This window comes from Anabrus simplex, chromosome X, assembly GCF_040414725.1.
Source record: "Anabrus simplex isolate iqAnaSimp1 chromosome X, ASM4041472v1, whole genome shotgun sequence".
Taxonomy (NCBI): domain Eukaryota; kingdom Metazoa; phylum Arthropoda; class Insecta; order Orthoptera; family Tettigoniidae; genus Anabrus; species Anabrus simplex.
Genome location: NC_090279.1, coordinates 44,883,559 through 44,906,992, shown reverse-complemented (window position 1 = coordinate 44,906,992; position 23,434 = coordinate 44,883,559).

The window sequence follows — 23,434 nt, the reverse complement described above, 5'->3', positions numbered from 1 at the left end:
TGACTAATTCGACAAAAGGAGTTTACCACATCAACTAGTAAAAGCATACACAGCAACACACGGTCATGAACCTTTTTTCACTTCAATGAAAATAAAAAGTGAGTGGCCTCCCCATACAAATATGGGTTTGATGCTGCTTGTTGTTTTAAGGGGCCTAACATCGAAGGTCATCGGCCCAAATAAGGGTTTAACAGGGTGTCCACCTGCATGGAAAACCGCAAATCGGGGAATGTCAGAGAATTCGATTAATAGCGGGAAAACCAGGAAATGTCAGGGAATTCAGAAAATATCTGGAAATTCGTTCTTCGGCCAGATAAAATGGACATACCTTATTTATCCCTTAATAGAAGCACATTTTTTAATTTTTATAACACTAATCTTGGGTAGGCTTATGTCTTTTATGCCAGGAATAAATTGTAAAGGAAACTGAATAAACATTCAAACAAAACCAAGTGTGATATTGAATGTGAAGTAACCAATAGCTTCAGTAGCTATATGGGTAGCCTATAGCGCTCTGATCGGTTGATCCAATTTTCAATGTTTTGATTTGCTTACTATTGTATATTCTGTGTTGTTGCTGAATGGAGAGGCCTATATTGCGTTTTCAGCTTTCTAATAGCTTAAATATATGGCTTCCACAGCGAAATATGCACATAGACAACAGATGACACTGTTTGTTTACTATGTAATGACGTGTGCGATAGTCACTACCTCGTAAAATGTAAAAAGAGACAAAAAACACTGACTGAATGCAGGTAAGTGTGAAAATCACTTGAACTTAATACTCATTCAAGTGCTCATTGCTATTGCGATTATTATTATTATTATTATTATTATTATTACAATTATTAAATGTGCTGATGTAGGTAAACCTTGTGTAAATGCGTAATGCATCGTGACATTATTCGGGCCGCACCATGTTGAGTTTCTAACCTATCTGATGAAATGGTTCGTCACGGACGTGGGTGAGTGAGGCTCCTCAGTAATCAAGTGATTGAAGGTGTTATACAGCAGTGGAAGTGATAAAAACTTGTGGCAGTGTTACGTTTGTATTTATGAATCATACCAACACATTTTTTAGGTATTGTTCTTTTTTTTTCTTCCAAATTTGCATTTTAAACAAAATGGGCCGCCAAAACAACAGACTTAAAGGCCCAGCCACTACCATCGATGCCAACGAAGACCACCTCATGAAGTGCACGCTGGACGACTTTATTAACTCGGACAGCTTCCTTAAAAAAATTGTGCAGGCCATTTTGACCTGCATAACAGAAATGGTATAAGAGAAATTGAAAAAAGTTTAATATTTAATGTCGAAGCATTTTCAGAGTAAACTGAAAATCTTCATAAAAAGGAGGTGGAAATCCACAAAATGAAGGAGGATATGGACTCCAAATGTTATTCATTGGAGCAATACAACAGGAGGCATAATGTAAGATTTTCGGCTTCCCCAAATGTTTGAACGAAAACTGAGATGAACTAGTGCTCAGCGTGTGCAAAGCAGTAGGTGCGTATGTTACACTTAATGATATTGAGAGTTGTCACAGACTAGCTCCTTGATCACCATGGAAAACAAGACCTATCCTATTCAAATTTGTGTCTTATCACTCATGGCAGAATGTCTTCACTAGGAAAGGGAAACTGAAAGGCTCATCCACAACAATCTGTGAAGATCTTACAGCTACCAGAATGTCCATCATAACGACAGCAATCCAGTGTTTTGGTTTTAAAAACACTTGGACTGACTCAGGAGACATCATAATCAAGAAGGCTGACGGGATGAAATTAAAAGTGTGTCAGTTAAAGGAACTTCCTATGGCATAAGCTTCTCTTGCAGTGCTATTTGATCACTTGACTATGTGAGTCCAAACCCATCGTTTACCGTAAGTCACAGCTGAGGAGCTAGCTTTTGTTATTTTTTCAAGTAAATTTGTCTATCTATCTATCCATTTACTGTATTTATCTATCTGTCTAAATATCTATTCACTTAATCTGTCTTCTTATCCTACCCCCTGTCAATCTACATGCTCTTTAATAAAGTTTTCCTAACTCGTTCTCTTTAAGTCAGGCCTCCATATTACGTGTACATAGTTCTAACGTCAACACTACGTAGAAAAAGCTCCTACTTGAGTATTCTGTATGCCTAATCTGCTGTTGCACATTATCACTATTATTATTACTGACAATTTAATTACCTAAAATATGTTAATTGCTGACCACTAATAGGGTGTAGTCACATGCTGTGTTTTAGTTTCATTTTAGCAATTGGCAGTGCATACCACAAACAGCCATAATCCCTCTGACCATAGCAATATTTTCCCTTGCCACACTTCCCATTCCCCACCTATCCCATCAACCTGTCTACCTGCTAGTCCATTCACCCTAATCTCCCCCTCCTTGAAGTTACAACTCACATTGTCCAGTCAGCCCTAAATAGACATAAAAGCACACTTCACTTATGTCACCTTAGTGCCAAGAGTTTAGTTTCTCAACTCATATAGATGAACTAAATATGTCATAGAAAGAAAGAGATCCACCTAATCAATACTAATTTATTAAAATTTTCTTCTTAACAACAGGACCTGTTTCGACTCTTCACACGTCATCCTCAGCTGTCATGTACATTCACATTATAATACATTTTTTTAATAGTTGTGCCTTGCCCATAAACATTTCATATTTGACATTAGGTAATATGTTTCAGAGTGAATAATACTGTTTTTTATGTCTAAGTTTAGAAAACTATTACATATTAAAAAGTTACCACTTTTTGAACACATTAAAAGGATCACAACGTATGATAAAACTTTACTATGTACATATGACCTTGAATTATATCATTAACGTTCAAGTTTTACGAGTAAAACAAGTTCCTAGAATGACTTTGTCATATTGCGTTGTTTTTAGTCTTAAGGTCTATATTGCTTAATTTGACAAGGTATAAGCATAATATAAAGTATATTATAAAAGCATACGCAGCTACATTTAAGCACATTTTATAGACCTTAAGACTAAAAACACAGCAAGCACATTTACCAGTCGGTGTTGCGCAGAGATATCGATGTGGACCTTTCTTCAGAACATACTAATGCACATATCCTATGAATATAGACTTCCTATCTCTAGTCTTTCGAGGTGTTCTGGATTTTATGGACATGAGTGTATTTCAATCATTCACAAAATTTACCAACATCAATAAGTAGATCAGAAGCAATAAGAATCTGCAACAGCAGAAAGGAATAGAAAATATTATTTCAAGAATGAAGACCCTCTGGAAATGAAATTAATATTTTAAAAAGTTACTTAAAATTTTATGATTGAAGTAGATTTATTCCTGGCTGGCAACGTCTCACGATTGGTCCCTTTACCACCCTTTAGGATTTGGTGGGATCTCCCCTTTAAGTTAGACATTCCGGAAGGAATATCCCTTGCAAGGTGCACCATGATGAAAGTAAAGATTCCTCTTGCAAGCAGCGTGATGATTCCCCTTGTTCCTTGTCTTGCAGGCTTCTCGTAACAGTAGGCTTCCCCTCTCTCTATCTCTCTCACAAACACACACACACACACTCACACTCACACAAACACTCTCTCTCTCTCTCTCTCTCTATCTGTGTGTGTAACTGAAGCGGCACATTGATATGTGTTCCAATCATGCGTATTTAAATGTCAGTCGGCACTTAACTTGCGGGTTCAGATGATTTACGCATACCACTCGTGTTCTGGAATTAATATAGTCGTGGTTATGTCTTGTAGAAGACGAAATAAAGTGTTCCCTTTATGAGACATCACGACTAATAAACGTCTCTTGGAGAAGAATATCTTGTAGAATTGTCGTGGGAAAGCGAAGTGAAGTTGTGCTCTAAAGTAGAGCAGTATGAAATCAGCAGTGTAGGAGCTGAGTAAGTTGAGCGTCGATTACACACTGCTTTTATCAGTTCTCGGCCTAGAAAGTGTGATTAGTTGAAAACCAATCATAATTTTATTCACGTCTTCTTAAAGTATCTTGATTCAAAACTGTTCTTGTGAAGAGTTCTGAAAACTTGCCGGGTGGTGTTAGCCTTGAAAATGTTAACTGTTCATATCTGTTGCATGCTAACCTCCTGACCAATAAGAGAAAAGGAGTGGATCGCCACACGGCCATGCAGCAATGAGCCTAAAGGCGAATTTCTCCAATGTTATCAGATCCTGGCCATCACCACAGCTGTTGTAAATGACCCACTGAACGAATTAAATTAGGCTTTTGCGGCAATCTCAATTTTATCTCCAGTTATGCCATTTTCGGTTACAATATGTTGTAGGTGAAGGATTTCTTTCCACAGTATACACTGCTGTATAAATGATGCAGAAGTATTAAAAGTGTATTATTTCGATATATTGATGCGGAATTAGTAAAATTGGTGTGTAGAAATCCTGTGTGTGGTGTGAAAAGTGCATTTGCACTATAAAGTGTTGTGTAGAACTTTAAGGTGAAACTCTCTATAGACTTGTACACTGCTTATGTAGTGTCATTCTACATTGTTAACAGTTAACTTCTCTGAGATGCCCAGCTATCTTTTAGCTGTTAATGTTAATACTATAATTGGTTTTACAATAAAATAATGATAATCATAACATTTACTATTTCTTAATTGATATTTCACCCAAGTGTCAATGAAATGTGTTTGATCCCACCCTGTCTCCTCACTTTTGGAGATAAATTGACCTGTGAGTATTTCTCTATGCCCAGATACCTTTGATCCATGATTCCCGTTTACAGCATATACCCTGCAATTTATTAGTATTTTCGTACACTTCTCTTGCAAATATTCCAAGCGATAATTCTGGACGTCAGTTTATCTTCACATATATGTGTACTTTGTTTCTTAATATGGATAGATCTGTGTTGATGTAGGACAGTCAAAATTCATGGAACTATTGTGATAAACCTTTTTCTTGATTGTTGTCTCTTTTTCTTTGTCCCTCAGTGAGAGACGTTGCTTGTTGTATCGTGTGGTATCAAATGTTCACATTGTCAAGAAATGTTAGTTGAAGTGAATTGTTTTACTCTAACTGAAGTGCTGTTAGGTTCAACTTGCATTAGCTGGATCACCTCAAGAATCATGTCTTTGGCTGTTCTTCTGAGTAAGGTTCTTTCATGGGGTTACTTTGGAATGTGTTGCAAGAATATAAGCATACATTTGGAAGCATTGTCCAACATAATTACAATGCCGATAAGCTTGATAAGTCTCTTAAAGGGATTCTTGGTGAAGGGCATACAGAGAAGCTGCGAAGAAGTAAGGGCCACCTCGATCCTAGATCCGACGAGCATACGTAGGCAGCCCATCTTGACTTTAAGGGAGGAAGGCATGCTCTGCATAGAATTTTGGGAATCTACTTTACTCTTTACTTTTCCAAATCGTAAAATTTTGGACATGTATATGAAAACTTATGTCCAAATGTGCATGTACATCTGGGGAACTGTGAAAGCTGAATTTCTAAAATAAAAACTTACTTTTTAACGTATTGTTTGAAATTACATTTAATATACTCTCACAGTAAGTATTGGAAGAGAAGGAATTCAAGCAATTGCTTCCTTGTTGTACTGAATAACTGGCCATGTAGCTCTTGGCCTGCATTTATAAGATGCTGGGCTCGAACCCACTGTCGACAGCCCTGAAGTGCATGTTTCACATTTTCACAGCAAACAAATGATGCGAATGTACCTTAATTAAGGCCACAATTGCTTCCTTCTCATTCCTAGCCATTTTTAGCTCATCATCGCCATATGACCTATATGTGTCGGTGTGAAAGAGAAAAGGTAGAAACCATCAAATAAACAATATGCTGTAGGTTATGTTCAATTGACTTTCATTAATATGGCTTAAATTTATGATTATAACTGGCCACTGTTCTTTGACTGATAATTACATTCAAACTATTCACCTTTTTGTCTCTTTGATGAATCAAGGAAACTAAATTTTATGTACATAGTCAATGAATATTTACATTCTCATAAGTTCCATAAATTCATACTTTAGGAATATTTGTTGCTTCAGTTAAACTATTGTAGTTAGGATACGTCTAAATGTGGCTTAGAATTATTGTAGAATAATTATTTTATTAGTAAATATCATTCTTGCTTTATTATTACTTAATCTTTTCATTCTATTGTTCCTGTTAACCTGTTGCAATTTGGATAATGTAAGTCCGGTTTAGAATTGAAGTGTAGCTATGTAATTAGATTTTATGTTGCTCGCTTTGGAAAGGCCAGAAATCTCATGACATCAAACATGTCTGTGAACTTATCTGCCAGGTTACATCCAGCAGGAATGGTGTTGATTTCATTGTGTGCGCAAGCATGCAAGATTGAGTTGCTGAGGTTCAGTGCTATTCCGACAGCCTTATGTGAATTACATTTGACGTTGCATCCTCTCGAACTTGTGTTTTCTATGTCACAATCTGGCTGTGATGACTTGGATAAGGAAGTGCATTGGCAGGAACTACGAGGTCATGTTGCAACGTATCCTGAAGATGAGTTTCCACTTCTCTGTGATGACCTTAATGCGCATGATGGTCACTAAGAATTTTTATAGCTGCCAAAGTGGTAATACTTTCGGTGCCTGATATGATGATGGAGCTCATATTTGAGGTTTCACTTGTGGTGACTGAAGCAAGCAAATTGACCTTATCGTTGTTCAGCACCGTGATCTACGAAGAAGAAAGGATGTGAATGTCATATCATCTGACTGTATTCCACCTCTGCATAAGGTAGGCATAGCGGATTTAAGGACCTCTATGCCCCTGAGAACATCAAGTGGTGGAAGCTTAAAGACTAGAAGGAGACCCTAGCAACAACATAACTTTTCCTCTTGTTGATCTTAATGCATTTGACAACATGTAGACACATTCTACAGATCTTTCTCTGCAACCGTCACAGTAAACTTGGGTACGATATAACCTAGTTCCTCTTGTATTGAATATGTAACATTCCTATGGATGATTGCAGTCCAAGAAGAGTTGTAGGATAAGACGAAGGCATACTGTATATAAATCTCAATCGAGACGCACTCACTGTAATGACCTGTGTACAAGGTGTATCAGAACTATACTGACAGAGAAATCAGGGATGCTCTTCGTGGAATGTTGAGAATGATGGTGCAGTCAGATTCTCGGGGAAATGTTTCCTTTTGAGGAAATTAAAGTGACCTTGTTACTTCCGGTCATGCAGTTCAGATTGAGATTTCTTAGCCACAGGTTCCTCAAAGACAATTCTTTCCCTGTATATAAATTGGCTTTCACAAAAGACTCCACAGAATACAGGGAAAAAATTGTCTTTGAGGAACCTGTGGTTAAGAAATCTGTCGCTCAATCGAGACGCACTCACTGTAATGACCTGTGTACAAGGTGTCTGAGAACTATACTGACAGAGAAATCAGGGATGCTCTTCGTGGAATGTTGAGAATGATGGTGCAGTCACATTCTCGGGGAAATGTTTCCTTTTGAGGAAATTAAAGTGACCTTGTTACTTCCGGTCATGCAGTTCAGATTGATGAACTTGCTCTATTTGCTATGTCAGAGAGTCAGCCGCTGTGCGTCAGAAAAGAGAAGGCAGGGGAAGTGAAATTTGGAGAAATAGGTAATTCTCGATGCAAATGCACAAGTTTCTCGTTCTTTTCGCATAGTCGCTTCCACACTCCGGTAGGCACTGTACAGTTTGTTCTACACGAATTGACTACTATGTGAACCCTATAGAAAGAGAAGTCATCTTGTAACAAGAATACAGGCAGCTTTCCAAACCGTTCGCCACACACTACACATCCTGGATATAGTCTAAAGTCACTCACTACTACGCCATAGCGAACTATACACCAAAGTAGGAGGGGGCCTTATTGAACGTACACTGTAATCAAATCACTCGGCGTGTTGATTCCTTCATTCAGTATTTCATTGAATTTACAATATTATGAGGGAAGGAATACACAATCTTCGAGCATGTTAATTAATATAGAATATTACTGCGACAAACAGACGAGAGGAGAAACAATCTGATGCTTTCCTTGACTAACATGTGTGTCTTAAATACAGTGTGTTCTTTAACTGTGTGTGCAGTTACAGCTATTAGATAAATGGACTGTGGATATTGCCTGTTAGAGATAATCCTTTCGAAGTTGTATGAGGAAGCATTATCTCTGTCTGCTCATACACTCCACAACACCTCCCTAACCCTGTCTTCCCTGAAAGGCGGCAGCAGCTCTTCAATTTCAATCGCGCACCAGGAAGTAACAATTTAACCTCATTTTCTCAAAAATATAATTTTTCCCGCCAGTCTGATTGAACCATTATTCTTAACATAATACGCAGAGCATCCTTGAATTTTTGTCGGTGTAGTCCTGATAAACTCTGTACACCACAGAGCTCAAGGGAAGAAGAAGAGAACTGTTTTCCATCTGACGAAAATTGACACAAGTATTGAGCACACTGTCTGCATTAGAGACAAAGATGACCAGTGATTAGAGGACAAACAATAAATCCTCAATCATTGGCAACAACATTTGTAGATATTTCCTGCATTGAATTACCACATCACCCTATTCCTGATGGTAAGTCCCATCTTATGCATCACATCAAAGGAAGTGGAGAGTGCCATTAGGAGTATGAAGGACCAAAAAGCGCCAGGACCGGATGACCATCCAGCAAACTTCTGGAAGATGAGGCAGTTTAAAGAACTCATTATCAACTGACTGACAAGCTTATTCAGTGCCAGAGTTGACTCTGGCTCTGTTCCCAGTCATTGGACTGTAAACATCCTTGTGCCTATTTTTGAGCAAAATGACGATTCAGCAGAATGTGCAAATTACCATCCAAATTGCACCCAATTGTACATGAGAAGATCTTTTAGAGTAGCCTTCATTATTGACTGGGTGAAATCGCCGGCATTATTGCTATCCAATGCATCTTCATTAAGGGTGTTGGAACAACTCATGCAATTTTCACTGCCAGAATGCTAATTGAAAAGCACTGAGAGCACCAGCCGGCAGTGTACATTGTCTTCCTTGATACTGGAATTACTTTCAGCCGTGTTACTACGGCTTGTTGCTGTGTACGGTGTTGAATGTTGACAGATTTAGAAAGGTATGAAGTAGCAATTACACAACATGGGAATGTGTATACTTCATTAGTCAATGGGCATCGCAGCCGTCACTCGTGACGCATAGGATATGTCACCAATGGTTTGGTCATGTCCTTTTGCAGTACCTGACGCAGTTGACAATTTCACCTAATACTTTGAAATTACTTTACAATATATACTATAAGGAACATTGAAGGTAATATACAAAAATTTTAAACTAGAAATGCTGCTGAGATGGGTAAAATTTCTGGGCATACACGAAAGTCAGTTCTTTGAGATATTGATTAGAGTATGTATGAAACAGCTATACCAGATGAATGAATACTTAGTATAGTAGCACTCTGTGTATAGAGAAAATGTGCTAAACTTAGGGCTAGTAAGTACACAATAGTCGTCTTGACTTGTGTTGCATGCAAGCTCTTGGAATGCATTCTTTCTGATTATGTTATACACATTTAAGAAATTACCAACTGGCTCGACAGAAGGTAGTTCAGGTTTAGGAAATATCATTCCACTGAAGCTCATCTTGTGGATTCCAGCAGGATATAGCAGATATATTAGATTCAGGAAGTCAAATGTATCACGATTGACATATCCAAGGATTTTCTTAGGGTAGATCTCGGGAAACTACTGACAAAAAAGTAGTGCGTTCGGGATGGATAAAACAGTGGCTAAATGGGTGACTATAAAGATATGGCCTAATTATTAAACATTAAAAATTCAAGAATTGAACAGATAAGATGTTACCAATTTTAAAGTTGATGACATTAATACTTTTTATGCACCCCCTTAGCTTTCATGAGCGACTTGATTAGACTGGGCATACCCTCAAACAGTATTTTACACTGACTCTTTAAATCGTCATCATGACACCAGATCTGACCGAGCTTCTCAATCAAGCCAATTTTTGTCGTTATAATTTTTTGGACTTTTCTTTGCTATTTTCTAAGGATATTCTATGGGGTTCATGTCTGGACTGTTTCTAGGCTTTGTTCTTGCATAAAAATAAATTCACTTTGGCCGAATTACTCTTGCACCTGAGCTACCAAACGGGTTCTTAATACTATACTGTTCACGTCTCATAGTTCTTCTACAATATATAATCGTCCACAGCCATACCAAGAAAACACACTGCAGACCATCACTAAAGGTGGATGCTTCACTCAATCTGGATGGAATGCTTCTCCTTATCTTCTGACATATTGACTTGTCTCTTCTATGACAGGAAATACCGATTCGTCACTAAAGCAAACCTGAAATAAATAAAACAAATAAGCCTAGCATTAAATGCAATAAGCTGTATGGTTTAAAAGAATAATTTCATACATTTACTGTGCTGTACGGTTACATCACATAGATTGGGTTATAATGGAATAATGAATGGTAATTTAGGAATTACAGTAATTGTCATGGACTTGCCTGTTTCCATTCATCAGATGACCAATTCTGGAGAGTCGTGGCACACTGGAACCTCTTTACAGCCATAGCAGGAGTAAACTTCGCTTTGCCTTGAGGTCATCTTGCTTTCATTCCAGCATTAAACAGCTCTCGCCTCAGAGTCCTGGCTAATACAAATGACCCATACTCTTCTAATTTCTTACGTAAATCCAAACTAGTAACCTTGCGGTTGTTTACTGACAAATTAATCAGTTTTGCTTCCTCCTTGGGGTTGGTTTCTTCTTCTGCACACAGTTTCCAACACGTTGACATTTTGTCTTGGGCCGATGATTTTCGATTTTAGGCCCCTTAAAACAACAAGCATCATCATTATCATATTTTGTCTTCCCGTTATCTTCACATTTCAAATTCTACTTACAGATTGCTGTGGTATTTGCAATCTAGAATATATTTCTTGTTGTGAATGATGTTTCTCAAGATGTAGCTCTCTGACAATGCCTTTCTTGGCGAAAGGTCTCTTCGTCTCCCCATAACCTCAAAATTTTACAGTTCTCTAGAACCACTCTTAAGAAATATCAACTGAACTCCTGAATAGTATCAATAATACATGTAATTTACAGAATGCACAGTCTTAACAATAGGTCACATTATTTACTTCCAAACAGCAACAATATGCAGGTAATAAAGATAAACAACAGAAAATGCTCACTAACAAAAATGACACAAAACCATATGAATAATGAAATTACATTGTGGTTCTCACTGTAGCCACTGTATGAAAAAAATACAATAGTGTGGACCAGGATATCGCAAGTGGAAACTTTGCCTCCAAACAAGTTCAAGGATTAGGCTATAAAGGTCGATAGTTTTCATAAAGGTAGAAATATAACTTTTACCATTAAAATTTGGCCACGTCTGGTGTATTTCTACAAAATAGGACTCAGAGCATTAGAGTAGGTGAAGCTTTATTTGATCCTGTAACAATTATGGGATTGGGTCCCACAGGGCATTATTATGAGACCTTTATTTTCTGATATATTAAACAATATGAATAATGAACTGAAAAATGTGATGAGGCTCTGTGTAATAAATAAGTTTCAGGATTATGAGTAACTGAAAAAGACCGTGACAATATTGTAAGATGGACATCGGGCAATGCTATATTTGTAAACATGGTGAAAAGTCAGTTTCTTTGTTTCACATATAGAAAGAGTCCTCTCCTTTATTATTGTATTGATGGGTGAAATTTCTTCATGGGGATCTCTGTAAGTACCTAGCTATTCATAATAAGGATATAGCTTCATTATGGTAATCATTTAAACATATTGAATATAAAATTTACAGATCTCTTAATATGATTATGAGGTTATTTAGGGGTTGTAAAGGAGAGGGCATATAAATCTCCAGCAAAGCCACAATGAGAGTGTGAGACCATCACCAGTATTACTTGAGTAGAGAACAGGAAATTATCCACAGAAATATCTCCATTTCTTGCGGGTGATTTCTAACAAAAGAGTTGTGTTACAGAGATGTTGCAAAGTTTCAGCTGGGGAGACTTGGAGAAAGGAGACAAGTTGTTTGATTAAGCAGTATATTCTGAGATGTCATTGGAGAGATGGCTTGGAATGACATTAGTTGATGAATACATTTAAGTCATGTTCTTTAACCGTAGGAAAGGTCACAACATGAAGATAAGTTTGAATTCAAGGGGACAAATTTTGGCAAATGTTCACTTATAGGAAAATGATTTAGTGATTGAAATAATATGTTTCATATATTTCCACAATCTTTTTTCTATATAAACAACCAACAGCCCTAATTGCTGTTGTTTGATTGTTTCATTGATTGATTCATTAATTGATTGGGAAATTAACTGATTTATGCTTTTGGTCTTAATGTGATGTACAGAGGGGGGATGATGGATATTTCTATGCTTATGATTTAAGCATTGTCCACTTGTTGGGAAAGTGGTAGGAGTACTGTGGGATTATTTGATATTACAGTGAAGTGTTTTTGGAAAGAAAGTATATAGGAACATGGAAATGAACAAAGAGGTGACAAGTCAACTCATATGTAGGAAGATGGGAACAGGGCAGTATGAATATAAGAGGATGAAGAAAATGGCTAGTCATTGTGGAATTAGGGATCAACAGAAAGAGAAACAGAAGCAAGGAATGGTATTGGGTAGTGATTCGGAGATACTTCTTACTATTATTTATTTTCCTAAAATTGTACATGTTCACATACATGGAAGTACCTCCACCCATACATGTATGTGTACATATACTCTGCTGAATATTCACAAATATGTAGGTGATTTTAAATTTACAAATTTGCAATGTTCCTCCCTTTCTATGCTACTGTGTTTACTGCTGTCCAACAGTGTGTTCCTTTTCATGTTCTTATATCTCATCAATTGTTTGAAAAGCAGTGCCAAAGGGACTCAGGTTAAAACACAGCAGGTCATTGTGCAAGTTAGGTTCCAAAAAGGGTAAAAAATTAAATAAGTAAATGCAATGTAAATTTTAACCTAATAGAATTTGTATAGTATTATTTGAAGTAGTTGCACAAGTGGTATGTGTGTTGATTATGTTTGTAAAACAGAAAACATTATGAGTAAGAGTTTGTAAATTCTATACATTTATTAAGGATGAGCTGTATGCTTAATAGAAAAAAAATAGCAAAAATTGTAGAATACTGTTTTTAGGAAATTGTCTTCTTCTCTATCCTTTTAAAATTTAGTGCTTGATAATAATGTATTTTTGTGTACCATTTGCCACCAAGGTAGACACCTCTCTTGCATTTAATGGGATTTTCATTTGATTGTTCCTTTCCATTATATATTTTTTAAATGGGGGATAAATTAATTATACTCTTCTTGTGCCACTATGAAATTTTTTTCTCAGCTGTTTTTATTTCAGGCCTATATATTTTTATTCCTTACTTCTTTATTCTACTTGTCTTATTTCTTACTGACAGCCTTCTGAAGATACTAAGGAGGAAATATTCATAGAGGAACAAACTGATGAAAAGCTGTTGCCATACATCAAAGAAGAAACAAAGTACGTACACTACAAGTTTTATACAATATGGAATATGTTGTACCTATTCACAGTTGTGTTCAGTAGTGGTTGGTTTATCTCCAAAAGTGGCCATGTTCATCAGTTCAACCCTGTCTTTACAAGGTTATATTTAAACACTAATATCTGAAAATTCTATTGGTTAAAATTATCTAAAATATTCAGGAACTTTAAGGTCATATTTAATGTTCCATCATGTACTTGTAGTTTTATTCAATATATATCTTCAAAAAGAATCTCTGGTAAAGCTAGATATTTTTGAAGTGTATTTGTTTACAATACCTTTAAGCAACCATGAAAAAGTGTTCTTTCTTTCACTTTCTCTGCATCATTTGTTCATCACATTCTTATCATCTGAAATGCTATCTGAAACTATTGCTTCCAGATATTCTGAGTCATATTTTTATACGTCATGCCAACAGTGACACAGAAAAAGCTATACTTGTAGATTAGAAATTAAATCTTCTAATTCGAAATTGTTAAGTTTTATGTACATTGTAAACAATAAATATTTCAAACTAACCTAATCAGTTTCATTAATCAATATAATGATGGCTCAGTTCAATAATGTGATAACTCGAAGAATGTCATTTTGAAATTATTTGGTTAGATTCCTTTTTTCTGATCATTTCTGTTCTCTTGTGTGTTAAGTCAGATTCCTCCATTTGTGGACGCCAAAGCAGATAATGTGTTGTAGAAATGAAACTTTGAGGTCAGTTATGCTACATCTTCGGTATCATAGTTTTCAAATAAAACTTGTGCATTGTTGTAAGCATTAAAAATTGTGCTACTGATTTATGTTCATTCCAGTGATGTGGTCACACTTTCTGATTCATTTTAGTGTTCATTGTCAGTCAGGTGCTTCTAGTGTTTTGATTGCAAACATACTTACACAATTAGTATTAACTAATAAAATGGACAGGTACAAGTGGAATTTTAAATTTGTTCAGGTTGCCTAAAAAAATTCAGAATTCTTCAAGTAAGTGAATTTATTATCTCATAAAAGTAGATAAATAGGCGGTACATTATTGCTTCACGTCCGTAGGTTTACCCTCAAAGTGCCCTACACGTGACCCCCGGGTGGTGCTAAGAAAGCAATAACTGTGGCTGCTGGACCTATCTTTTTAAAGATACTCCAGCAATGGCAGAAGTATTTCATGGAAATGGCTCTTCTCAGAGCTACCAGACAAGAAACATCGGACCTTTCATCCATGTTTTCGAGCTTAACGTAGAAAGCATCAGCAGAGCAAAATATGACTACCTGTCCAAAGTTATCCTGAATAATAATATAGATGTTGTGGTTATACATGAAATCCATACAGCCGATAAAGAAGAGTTTCCGAAAAGGGGCCTCATTAATGGTTTCACAGCTCTTGGTGCAACATATCACAGTGCACATGGTATAGCTACTTATGTTCGTAATAATATCCAAGATGCCTCACTGCTCTTTCAAAACGAAGACAAAGACGAAGACATCCATTGTGTTGCTGTGCGTGTGGCACATATTACTATTTTTAACATTTATAAACCCCCAAACGCACAGTGGTCAGGTACCGTACTCCCAACTGCTCAACACCCTGCAGTTTATATAGGCGACTTCAACAGCCATCACGAACTATGGAAGTACTCGGATGACAATGAATGTGGAAAGAAACTCGTAGAATAGACAGAAATGAACAATCTCCGTCTGATTTTTTACCCAAAAGATCTTGGTACTTTCCAATGAGCTGCATGAAATAGGGATTTCAATCCTGACTTGTGATTTGTTAGCTGCAATGAGGCAGGACAGCCCTTACATACCAGTCGTAAAGTGTTAAGGCATTTTCCCCACAGTCAACATTGCCCCCTTGTAGTGGACATTGGCATCAAAATTCCTGTTGTACGGTCAATACCACATGCTCGGAGGAACTTCAGAAAAACAAACTTGTCAACATACACCACTGAACTGGATAAATGTGTTCGGTGGATTGCTCCCAAGCACAATTACAAGCGTTTCGTAGATGCAGTTATGATGGAGGCTAAGAAGAAGAGTATGCCATAGAAAAGAATACATCCCTGGTTGGAATGCAGAGACTGATGCACTCTACAACGAATATCTGCATACTGGTGATGAAGACATAGCTGATGAACTTCTTTCCAGCATGGATACTACCCGGAGAGAACGGTGGATTGAAACAGTGGAGAATATTGACCTAACTCATTCCAGTAGAAGATCTTGGGGTACCGCAGAAAACTTGGAGGAAGGACACATTTGGTGAAGGAACAGCCTGGAGTTACTCCGGATGAAGTAGCATCTCACATCGTCACAACTCCCCAAACTCCTTCGGGGTGAGTGGCTCAGACGGTTGAGGCGCTGGCCTTCTGACCCCAACTTGGCATGTTCGATCCTGGCTCAGTCCGGTGGTATTTGAAGGTGCTCAAATACGTCAGCCTCGTGTCGGTAGATTTACTGGCACGTAAAAGAACTCCCGCGGGACAAAGTTCCGGCACCTCGCCGTCTCCGAAAACCGTAAAAGAGTAGTTAGTGGGACGTAAAGCAAATAACATTATTATTAACTTCCCAAACTCCATCAGATAAGAAACATACCAAATACATACGGCGCCAGCTCCAAACTCTGGAATCAAGAACACCACGCACATCAAGGTATTCACAACCGCTTACGGTGCAAGACATCAATGCTGCTCTCAAAGACGTTAAACCAAGTACAGCTCCAGATTTTGACGACATTCATCCAGAATTTCGCATTCATTTAGGGAAGAATGCAAGAAGTTGGCTGTTAAGGTTTTTTACGGACCTTCCACAGAACAGACAACTCCCGGCAGAATTCAAACGAACTAAAGTGATTTCCATCTTGAAACCAGGTAAGCCTGCCAATGACCCAAGCAGTTATAGACCAGTTGCCCTTCTTTTTGAGAGGCTATTCCACAACAGAATCAGCGCAACTATTTTTCAGCGTATTACAGTTGATCAAGCTGGATTCAGGCCAAATCGCAGCTGCTGCGATCAAGTGCTTTCACTGACATTCCACATGGAAGCAGGTTTCCAGAAACAACTCAAGACCTCAGCTGTATTCATTGATCTTACAGCAGCATTTGACACAGTCTGGAGGGAAGGATTAATTTTCAAGCTTCTCAGAATTGTACCCTGTAGGACCATCGTGCAGGTTATAAGCAATATGCTCGATGACAGAAGATTTCGAGTGTGTATGGGAAATAGTATAAGTAGAGAAAGGAAGCTCAAAAATGGATTACCCCAAGGATCGGTACTGTCTCCCCTACTGTTCAATTTGTATATCTCTGATCTCCCAGAAATATCATCACAAACATTTTGTTATGCTGATATCATAACACTAGCTACTCAAATTCGAGACCTTAGTGTGACAGAAGAAGTGCTACAAAGAGACCTGATTTCACTTGAAACATACTTCAAGAAATGGCAACTGTGTCCTAACCCTAACAAAACAGAAGTGTCATGTTTTCACCTGAATAATCGCCAAGCTGGCATTAAACTTCACATACGTTTTTGTCACCAAGAACTTCGGCATAGCAGCTATCCCAAATATTTGGGGATTACACTTGATCGCACACTATCTTACCAACAACATCTTATGAATCTGTCCAGAAAGCTCAAAACACGTTATATTATCCTTCAGGAATTGTATGGCACAAGGTGGGGTTCATCAGCAAAGACTTCATGATCTGCTTTGGGACTGGTTTTCTCATGTGCTGAGTACTGTGCACCAGTTTGGCTGGATAGCCCATATACAAGACTAATTGATACTCAACTGAATGCTAGCTTGCGGTTAATATCTGGTACTATCCAGTCCACATCCCTTTATTGGCTCCCAATTCAGTCAGGTAAAATGCCACCTGTTTTAAAAAGATGAAATGCTACCATCCGAGAGTTCAAGAAGATAGAAATGAACCCTCAACTACCTGTTTTGGATGATATTCCTGTTCTCAAGGTAACGAGGCTCGAGTCACGACATCCATCTTTGCATGATGCTGTTGCATTGGCTGATGGGAATTTTCACCCTTTAGAAGAATGGAGAAGTCGCTGGAAAGTTGCCACAGACAGTTCCTTACACAACATATTTTCTGGTGAACATCATCTACCGCGTAAGATTTGGACCACTCTGAATCGGGTGAGAACAAATCATGGACAATGCAGGGATGCCCTTTATAAGTGAAAATATATCTCATCACCGGAGTGCGACTTTGGTGCATCTCGGCAGATGATCCCCATATTGTAAGTTAATGTACACGACGTTCCTACACAGGTAGCCCGAGTGACTTTTTGGAACCAACAGAGGAAGCCATACAGTGGATCACTCAACTGGACATTCTGCTATAAAACATGTTTCTTGTCTGTGTATATTTGTAAATACTATATATTTGTATATATGTGTCTAACCTGTTGCCCTATGCTAATAATAATATTAATAATAATAATAATAATAATAGGTAAATAACGTAGTGATATAATAGTCTTTCAAAATTGCAATTATTGTCACTGACCTTACAAAGTACCACAAGTGTATATCCTGTTTTAAAACATTTAATGCAGTAGTGTTTTTGAACTGTAATTGTGACATTGTAAATTAATTTTTTGCTGTCAACCCTTTGTTGGTTACTTTGTGAAATGATCTTTGATAATCCCTGGGAAATGATTCTATAGTCTCGGATTGGTGCTCTTAACCAAGCCCTTGTATCAGCAGGTCATGCGATGGCTAGTCGTAGCCTAAGGTTTGACTTCAAACAAGATTTGTGATGGAAACTACGAATTCTGTATAGTTTATTTTAATTTTGTGAGTGGTTAGGGTCTTCTCGGCTCTTATGTGATGCACTGACTTGTTCCTACAGTACTTTCACAACTAGTGGCAAGAAATATTCATGTCGGTCCTCAGAACTACCCAGTACCAGCTCACACTCTCTGTTTCTTTGTAATTCATATGTAACAGTACACAATAGGCTATGTTAGAGAACAATCTTGTATTATGACCACCAGTAAAAATGTTTCTTATGAATCCTTTTCACACACAAAATCATATTTCTATTTTTGATGGAGTCTAAATTAGCTTTCTACTTTCTAAACATATTTTGTGCAGAGACCAGCAAAGCGACATGCATTTTATGTGTTTTCTTTTTTCTTGGCATATATGTCAGAGGACAGTCCATTGTCTACGTAGCTTAGTCCATTTTACATCATAGATTTTAGATGCTTCTGAAGGATTCAGTCGACCGGATCTTATCTGCTACTTCACACTTTGTTTTATATCTCACCTCAGGCGCTATTGTTTCCTCACTCTCATTTCAGCAGTCTACTAATATCATGCCGCAACTTAAATGACTTCCTTTAAAATGTCTAAAATATTTGCCATGCCAGTTGGGTATTGAATTACATAAGAAAATATTTTAAGATTCATAAAATTTCCTAATTGCTGACTTGTGGAAATACACGTATTTCTGAGGTTACCAATTAGTGTTCAGATTACCTTCCATTTGTGGAGAGACACATCGTCCTGAGCTAACTAGTGATGAGGCTTACTTCCGTTTGTGTAGAGACACATGGTCCTGAACTAACCACTTAGTTATGTGGCTTCCTTCCAGCTTTAGAGCGTTGAGTGTTACATGGCCCTGAGCTGACCACTTTGTGCCACACCTCCATGGTCTTCATATTTATAGGCGTGATCGGAGTGAAAATAACAAACTGATTAATATGATCGTCTGCTGTCTATGACGTATGTAAGCAGAAATATGAATCGCAAAATTCTATTCAGGCTAGAATACACTGACGGACTCCCCTCTTGTAGGTACTGAGACATTATTACGGATTTAAAACTGTTTTCCCAAGGAACGGTTTTGATTTGGCCAATTAGCCGTAGAAAACAGTGTCACGTTTATATTCTCAACTTGGATTTCTCCTACTTGTAAACCATCATATTTCTTAAGTAATTAATTTATTCTATGGGACTTGCTCTCGATACTTAACTCTCATTCTGCTGTGTGCTGCCATCTGTTATGGTGTGGTCGAAACGTGACCTCGCCTCCGACCAATCAGGGAGCTCCTCGCCATCTTGTTGAACTGCTCTCTTCCAGCGGGAGTAATCGGCCATTATGAAATGAGAAGAAGCTTGACCATGATGGAGGAAGGACATGCTACTCACTCGCTCCGGCTTTTGGCCTTAGCGCACATTATGGATCCGACATAATATATTAGTGCGATGGCTTTCAGCCATTCTAAAGGTTTAATTTTTAAATTTTGAAGACCGTCCTCCTTTCTGCAGTAAATGCAATATTTTGTGATATCATTACGTGAGTATGGAGCAACTGACGCTTTGATGTTACTACAAGCCTGATTCTGCAACTGTAAGTTTCTTCTTCATTTAAATTGAACTTAGTCGCCGGAGACCGGAATGATGTTTTGGAAAACATGCCCTCTTCTAGAACTTTCGTGTGTTTAAGACGTTTGAAAAAGCCATAATGCTAGTTGTTGGTTCAAAAATTTAAAAGGCAGTAACTGTTCAAGTTTCTCGGGTTTCCTCTGTAAAAATTTATATATATATATATAGTATACATATCCTAATGATCTGGATATGTGTGGTATGAAGGTGTATTACGTTTCATCTAGTTTGGGAAATTATGAAAAGTTATGATTATTATTAATGTGGAGTTTTGGGAGATAAGGTGTATCTCCTCTATATGTACTTCAAAGAAACTTTACCTCTTGGAAAGGTTTTAGGACCATGTGAGTTTTCTCCAGGGTATCAGAAATTTAGTTTGGGTCACTTTTAATTTTATTCCTGCTTTTCCTTTTAATTTTTTCTTGTAAAATGTAAATGAATGAGTTTTGGAATTTCCGGGTTCCTTATGTTTCGACCATTGTTATGCTTATGCTTTGTGATTGGTCATTGCCAACTCTTGATGGCGAATGTTGGTTACCATGGCTACTCTGTAGTGATGGTAGTGGTTGTTTTTGGGATTCTGTCGCTTTTGTAAATATTTTATTTTGGTGTCTGTGTGACTTTAACACTTTATCCAAACTTTCTTGACTTGATATTTTCCCGGTTTGTGTTTGTTCGGCTGTCTTAACATATGTTTATTCTATTTGTGTTTATGTCACTCGAGACGTAATTACCCTGATCCCCTTGCGAAAGCTCCATGATCAGACTATCCGGACGAATATAATAAGTTAAATGAAAGTAAGAGTAAATGAAGAGAAAACTTGTACTTTGAAGGTCACCCTTTGTAAAGCACCCCAAAGGCACTACTCACTTAAAGTAATTATCATGTAGTCATGTACCTTTTACACTTATTTCTGGTTGGCCGACCTCAGTTTTTCAGGAGTTTTCCTCGGTTGTTAATTACCTTATATTATTGTTTGTTTTTCTCTGCTATGGAGGGTTTTATTTAATTTTATTTTTATATTAAAAAAAAGGTTGTTCTACTTTGGGTATCAAGATTAAATTTTTTTACCTTCTTAAAGATATGTTGTTGTTCTTCCTTTCACTTTTTGGTGTTCTGATGTCCAGTACAGAGGTTAATTTAAATTATCCATGGTTTGTTGTGACACTTCTCTACTTGTTAAGGTAAGTTTTTCTTGTTCTCTTGTTGTTGGAAGGAGTGTATAGTGTCTGATTAAGCTTCCACTTATTTCTTATGAACTGGTGCAGTTGTGTAACTGCTAGTTCATACCTTGGGCTGGCCGTTATGGTTGTTGTTGTGGTGTTTGGCAATGTAACGGCACAGTACTCATAGAATTTCACCGGATATTCTAACTGTCCTTCCCATTTAACACAGATATACCCATTTTTTATTTTGTTGAGTTATAAATTTTTCTTCACAGTGCATTTATAGGAGTCACTTAAACACGAAATCGAGAAGCGTTCAGCCATTCAAACACTATTTTGTGAAAATAAGTTTTTATAGATATCGGACATAGGCTTTAGGGGAGAAAATTTGAACATACAATAAACTAATTTGAATGTTACTATGTGTAAAATATCCTTTGCACTCCATTTTTGTAACAGAATATTCATCAGTCTGCATCTGGTGGCAGGGTCCGGTGTTGTGGTTCATTGACTCCAGTTAGTTCGGTCTCGGGCCATGTCTTCCAACTTTCAGGCCGTTGTGCACTCTATCAGTCTATACTGTTTGGTTCGTCCCTAGCGCCTCTTTTCACCGACTTTCTGTGTAATACTCTGACTTTCCCAATGTATCGTCCTCTACACGCAACACGTGCCCAAACCAGCGCACAAGCCTTTCCCCAATTTTCTTCTGGATCGGTGCAATGCCAAAACGTTTTCTAATAAAATCATTTGAAATGTGATCTAGTCTCGTTATGCCAGCCTTCCACCTAAGCAACTTCGTATCCATGATGCTTATTTGGCGTTCTACCTCTAGAGCTGGGCAGCATTCGTTGCCGTAGAAAACGACAGGATGGATATCGATAGGACAGATATCAGTTCGGTAGAACTTAGTTTAGAGATGGCCCTTCGTCCAAAGTTCGGAAGGGCGCCTGTTGTCATTCTCCACTTCAGTCAGGCTTTGTATATCCTTAAGTTGACTTCATCAGTAAGTCGGCCATAATCATAGATTGTGGAGCCAATATACTTAAATATCTCTACTCGTGCTATATCTTCAACGTCAACATGCATGGTTCCAACTTCTCGACGATTTAATGCAATGTATTCTGTCTTGTTCTTGTTGAGGCGCGGGGCTTATTGCGCTAGTCGATTGTTCCAGTCTTCTGTTTGACGCTGCAGGTCTAGCTTATTCTCTTCAGCCAAATGATATCATTTGCTTGGAGAAGTGTCCATGGTATTGGACTGCGCAGGTTTGTGGTAATTGTGTCCATCACAAGAATGAGCTGCAGTGGTGATAAGCCGTGGCCTTGATGGACTCCTACAGTTATGCGGAAGTCATCAGACGCTCCTGCGGCAGCTTGAACACAACTCATTTGTTCTTTGTAGAGCAATTATACCCTCTCAGCAAGGTGCTATGGAATGCCATGTACTTGTAGGCTGACTGATTAGGTCATGAATTACCCGATGGAAGGGCTTCTAAGGGTCCAGAAATTTGTAATGAAGCCTCTTATTCTTTTCACAGTGTTTCTCAAGTAACAGTCCGGCAGCATGGGTTTCTCCTATTGCGCCACAATTTTACACAAATCCAGCTTGGCTTGTTGTATGTTTGGTTAAATCGCTAATCCTTTTGTCGAAGATTTGTTCTAAGTCTCTCGTTGCGAGGCGCAGAAGTATGTTCGGGCCGTGATTAGAAAAATCGCCAGGGCTTCCCTTATTTCTGAATTGATACTCCGTCGCCAGTCTGTTTGTTTTTGACCTTCTTTGATGATATGGTTGAAAAGCTTGCTTTAGCCACACTGCTGCATCCCCCCATTGAGAGAAACAAAACTCTGCTGGAGGATAATCGGGGCAGATGGCTTTCCCTGGTTTCATTTCCTTCAGCATAGCCTGGACTTTAGTGACGTCATTTTCCTACGTTGGATCTTCAACAGCGGAGGTGATTAGGATTGGTAGATACGGAAATTCCATGATTGAAATGTTGTCAAAATAGTTCCGCCAGTGTACTCGCGCTTCCCGCCTGTCCAGTAGCAAATCTTCTGTTTCCTCATTGATGCAGTAAAAACGTTTGACTTCTGACGTTTTGCGATGGCTCGATTGACTAGCCGTTAAAAATTCCGCTCGAATTCGCGCATGTCATGTTCCACATATAGTCCTGCCTACCGGTTTGATTATGTTACGGCAAATACCCCCTTCATTTTACGAGTGGCAGCCTCGTAGGCATTCCAATGAGCAAGAAACTTGTGGTACAGCTGCTTCTTCAA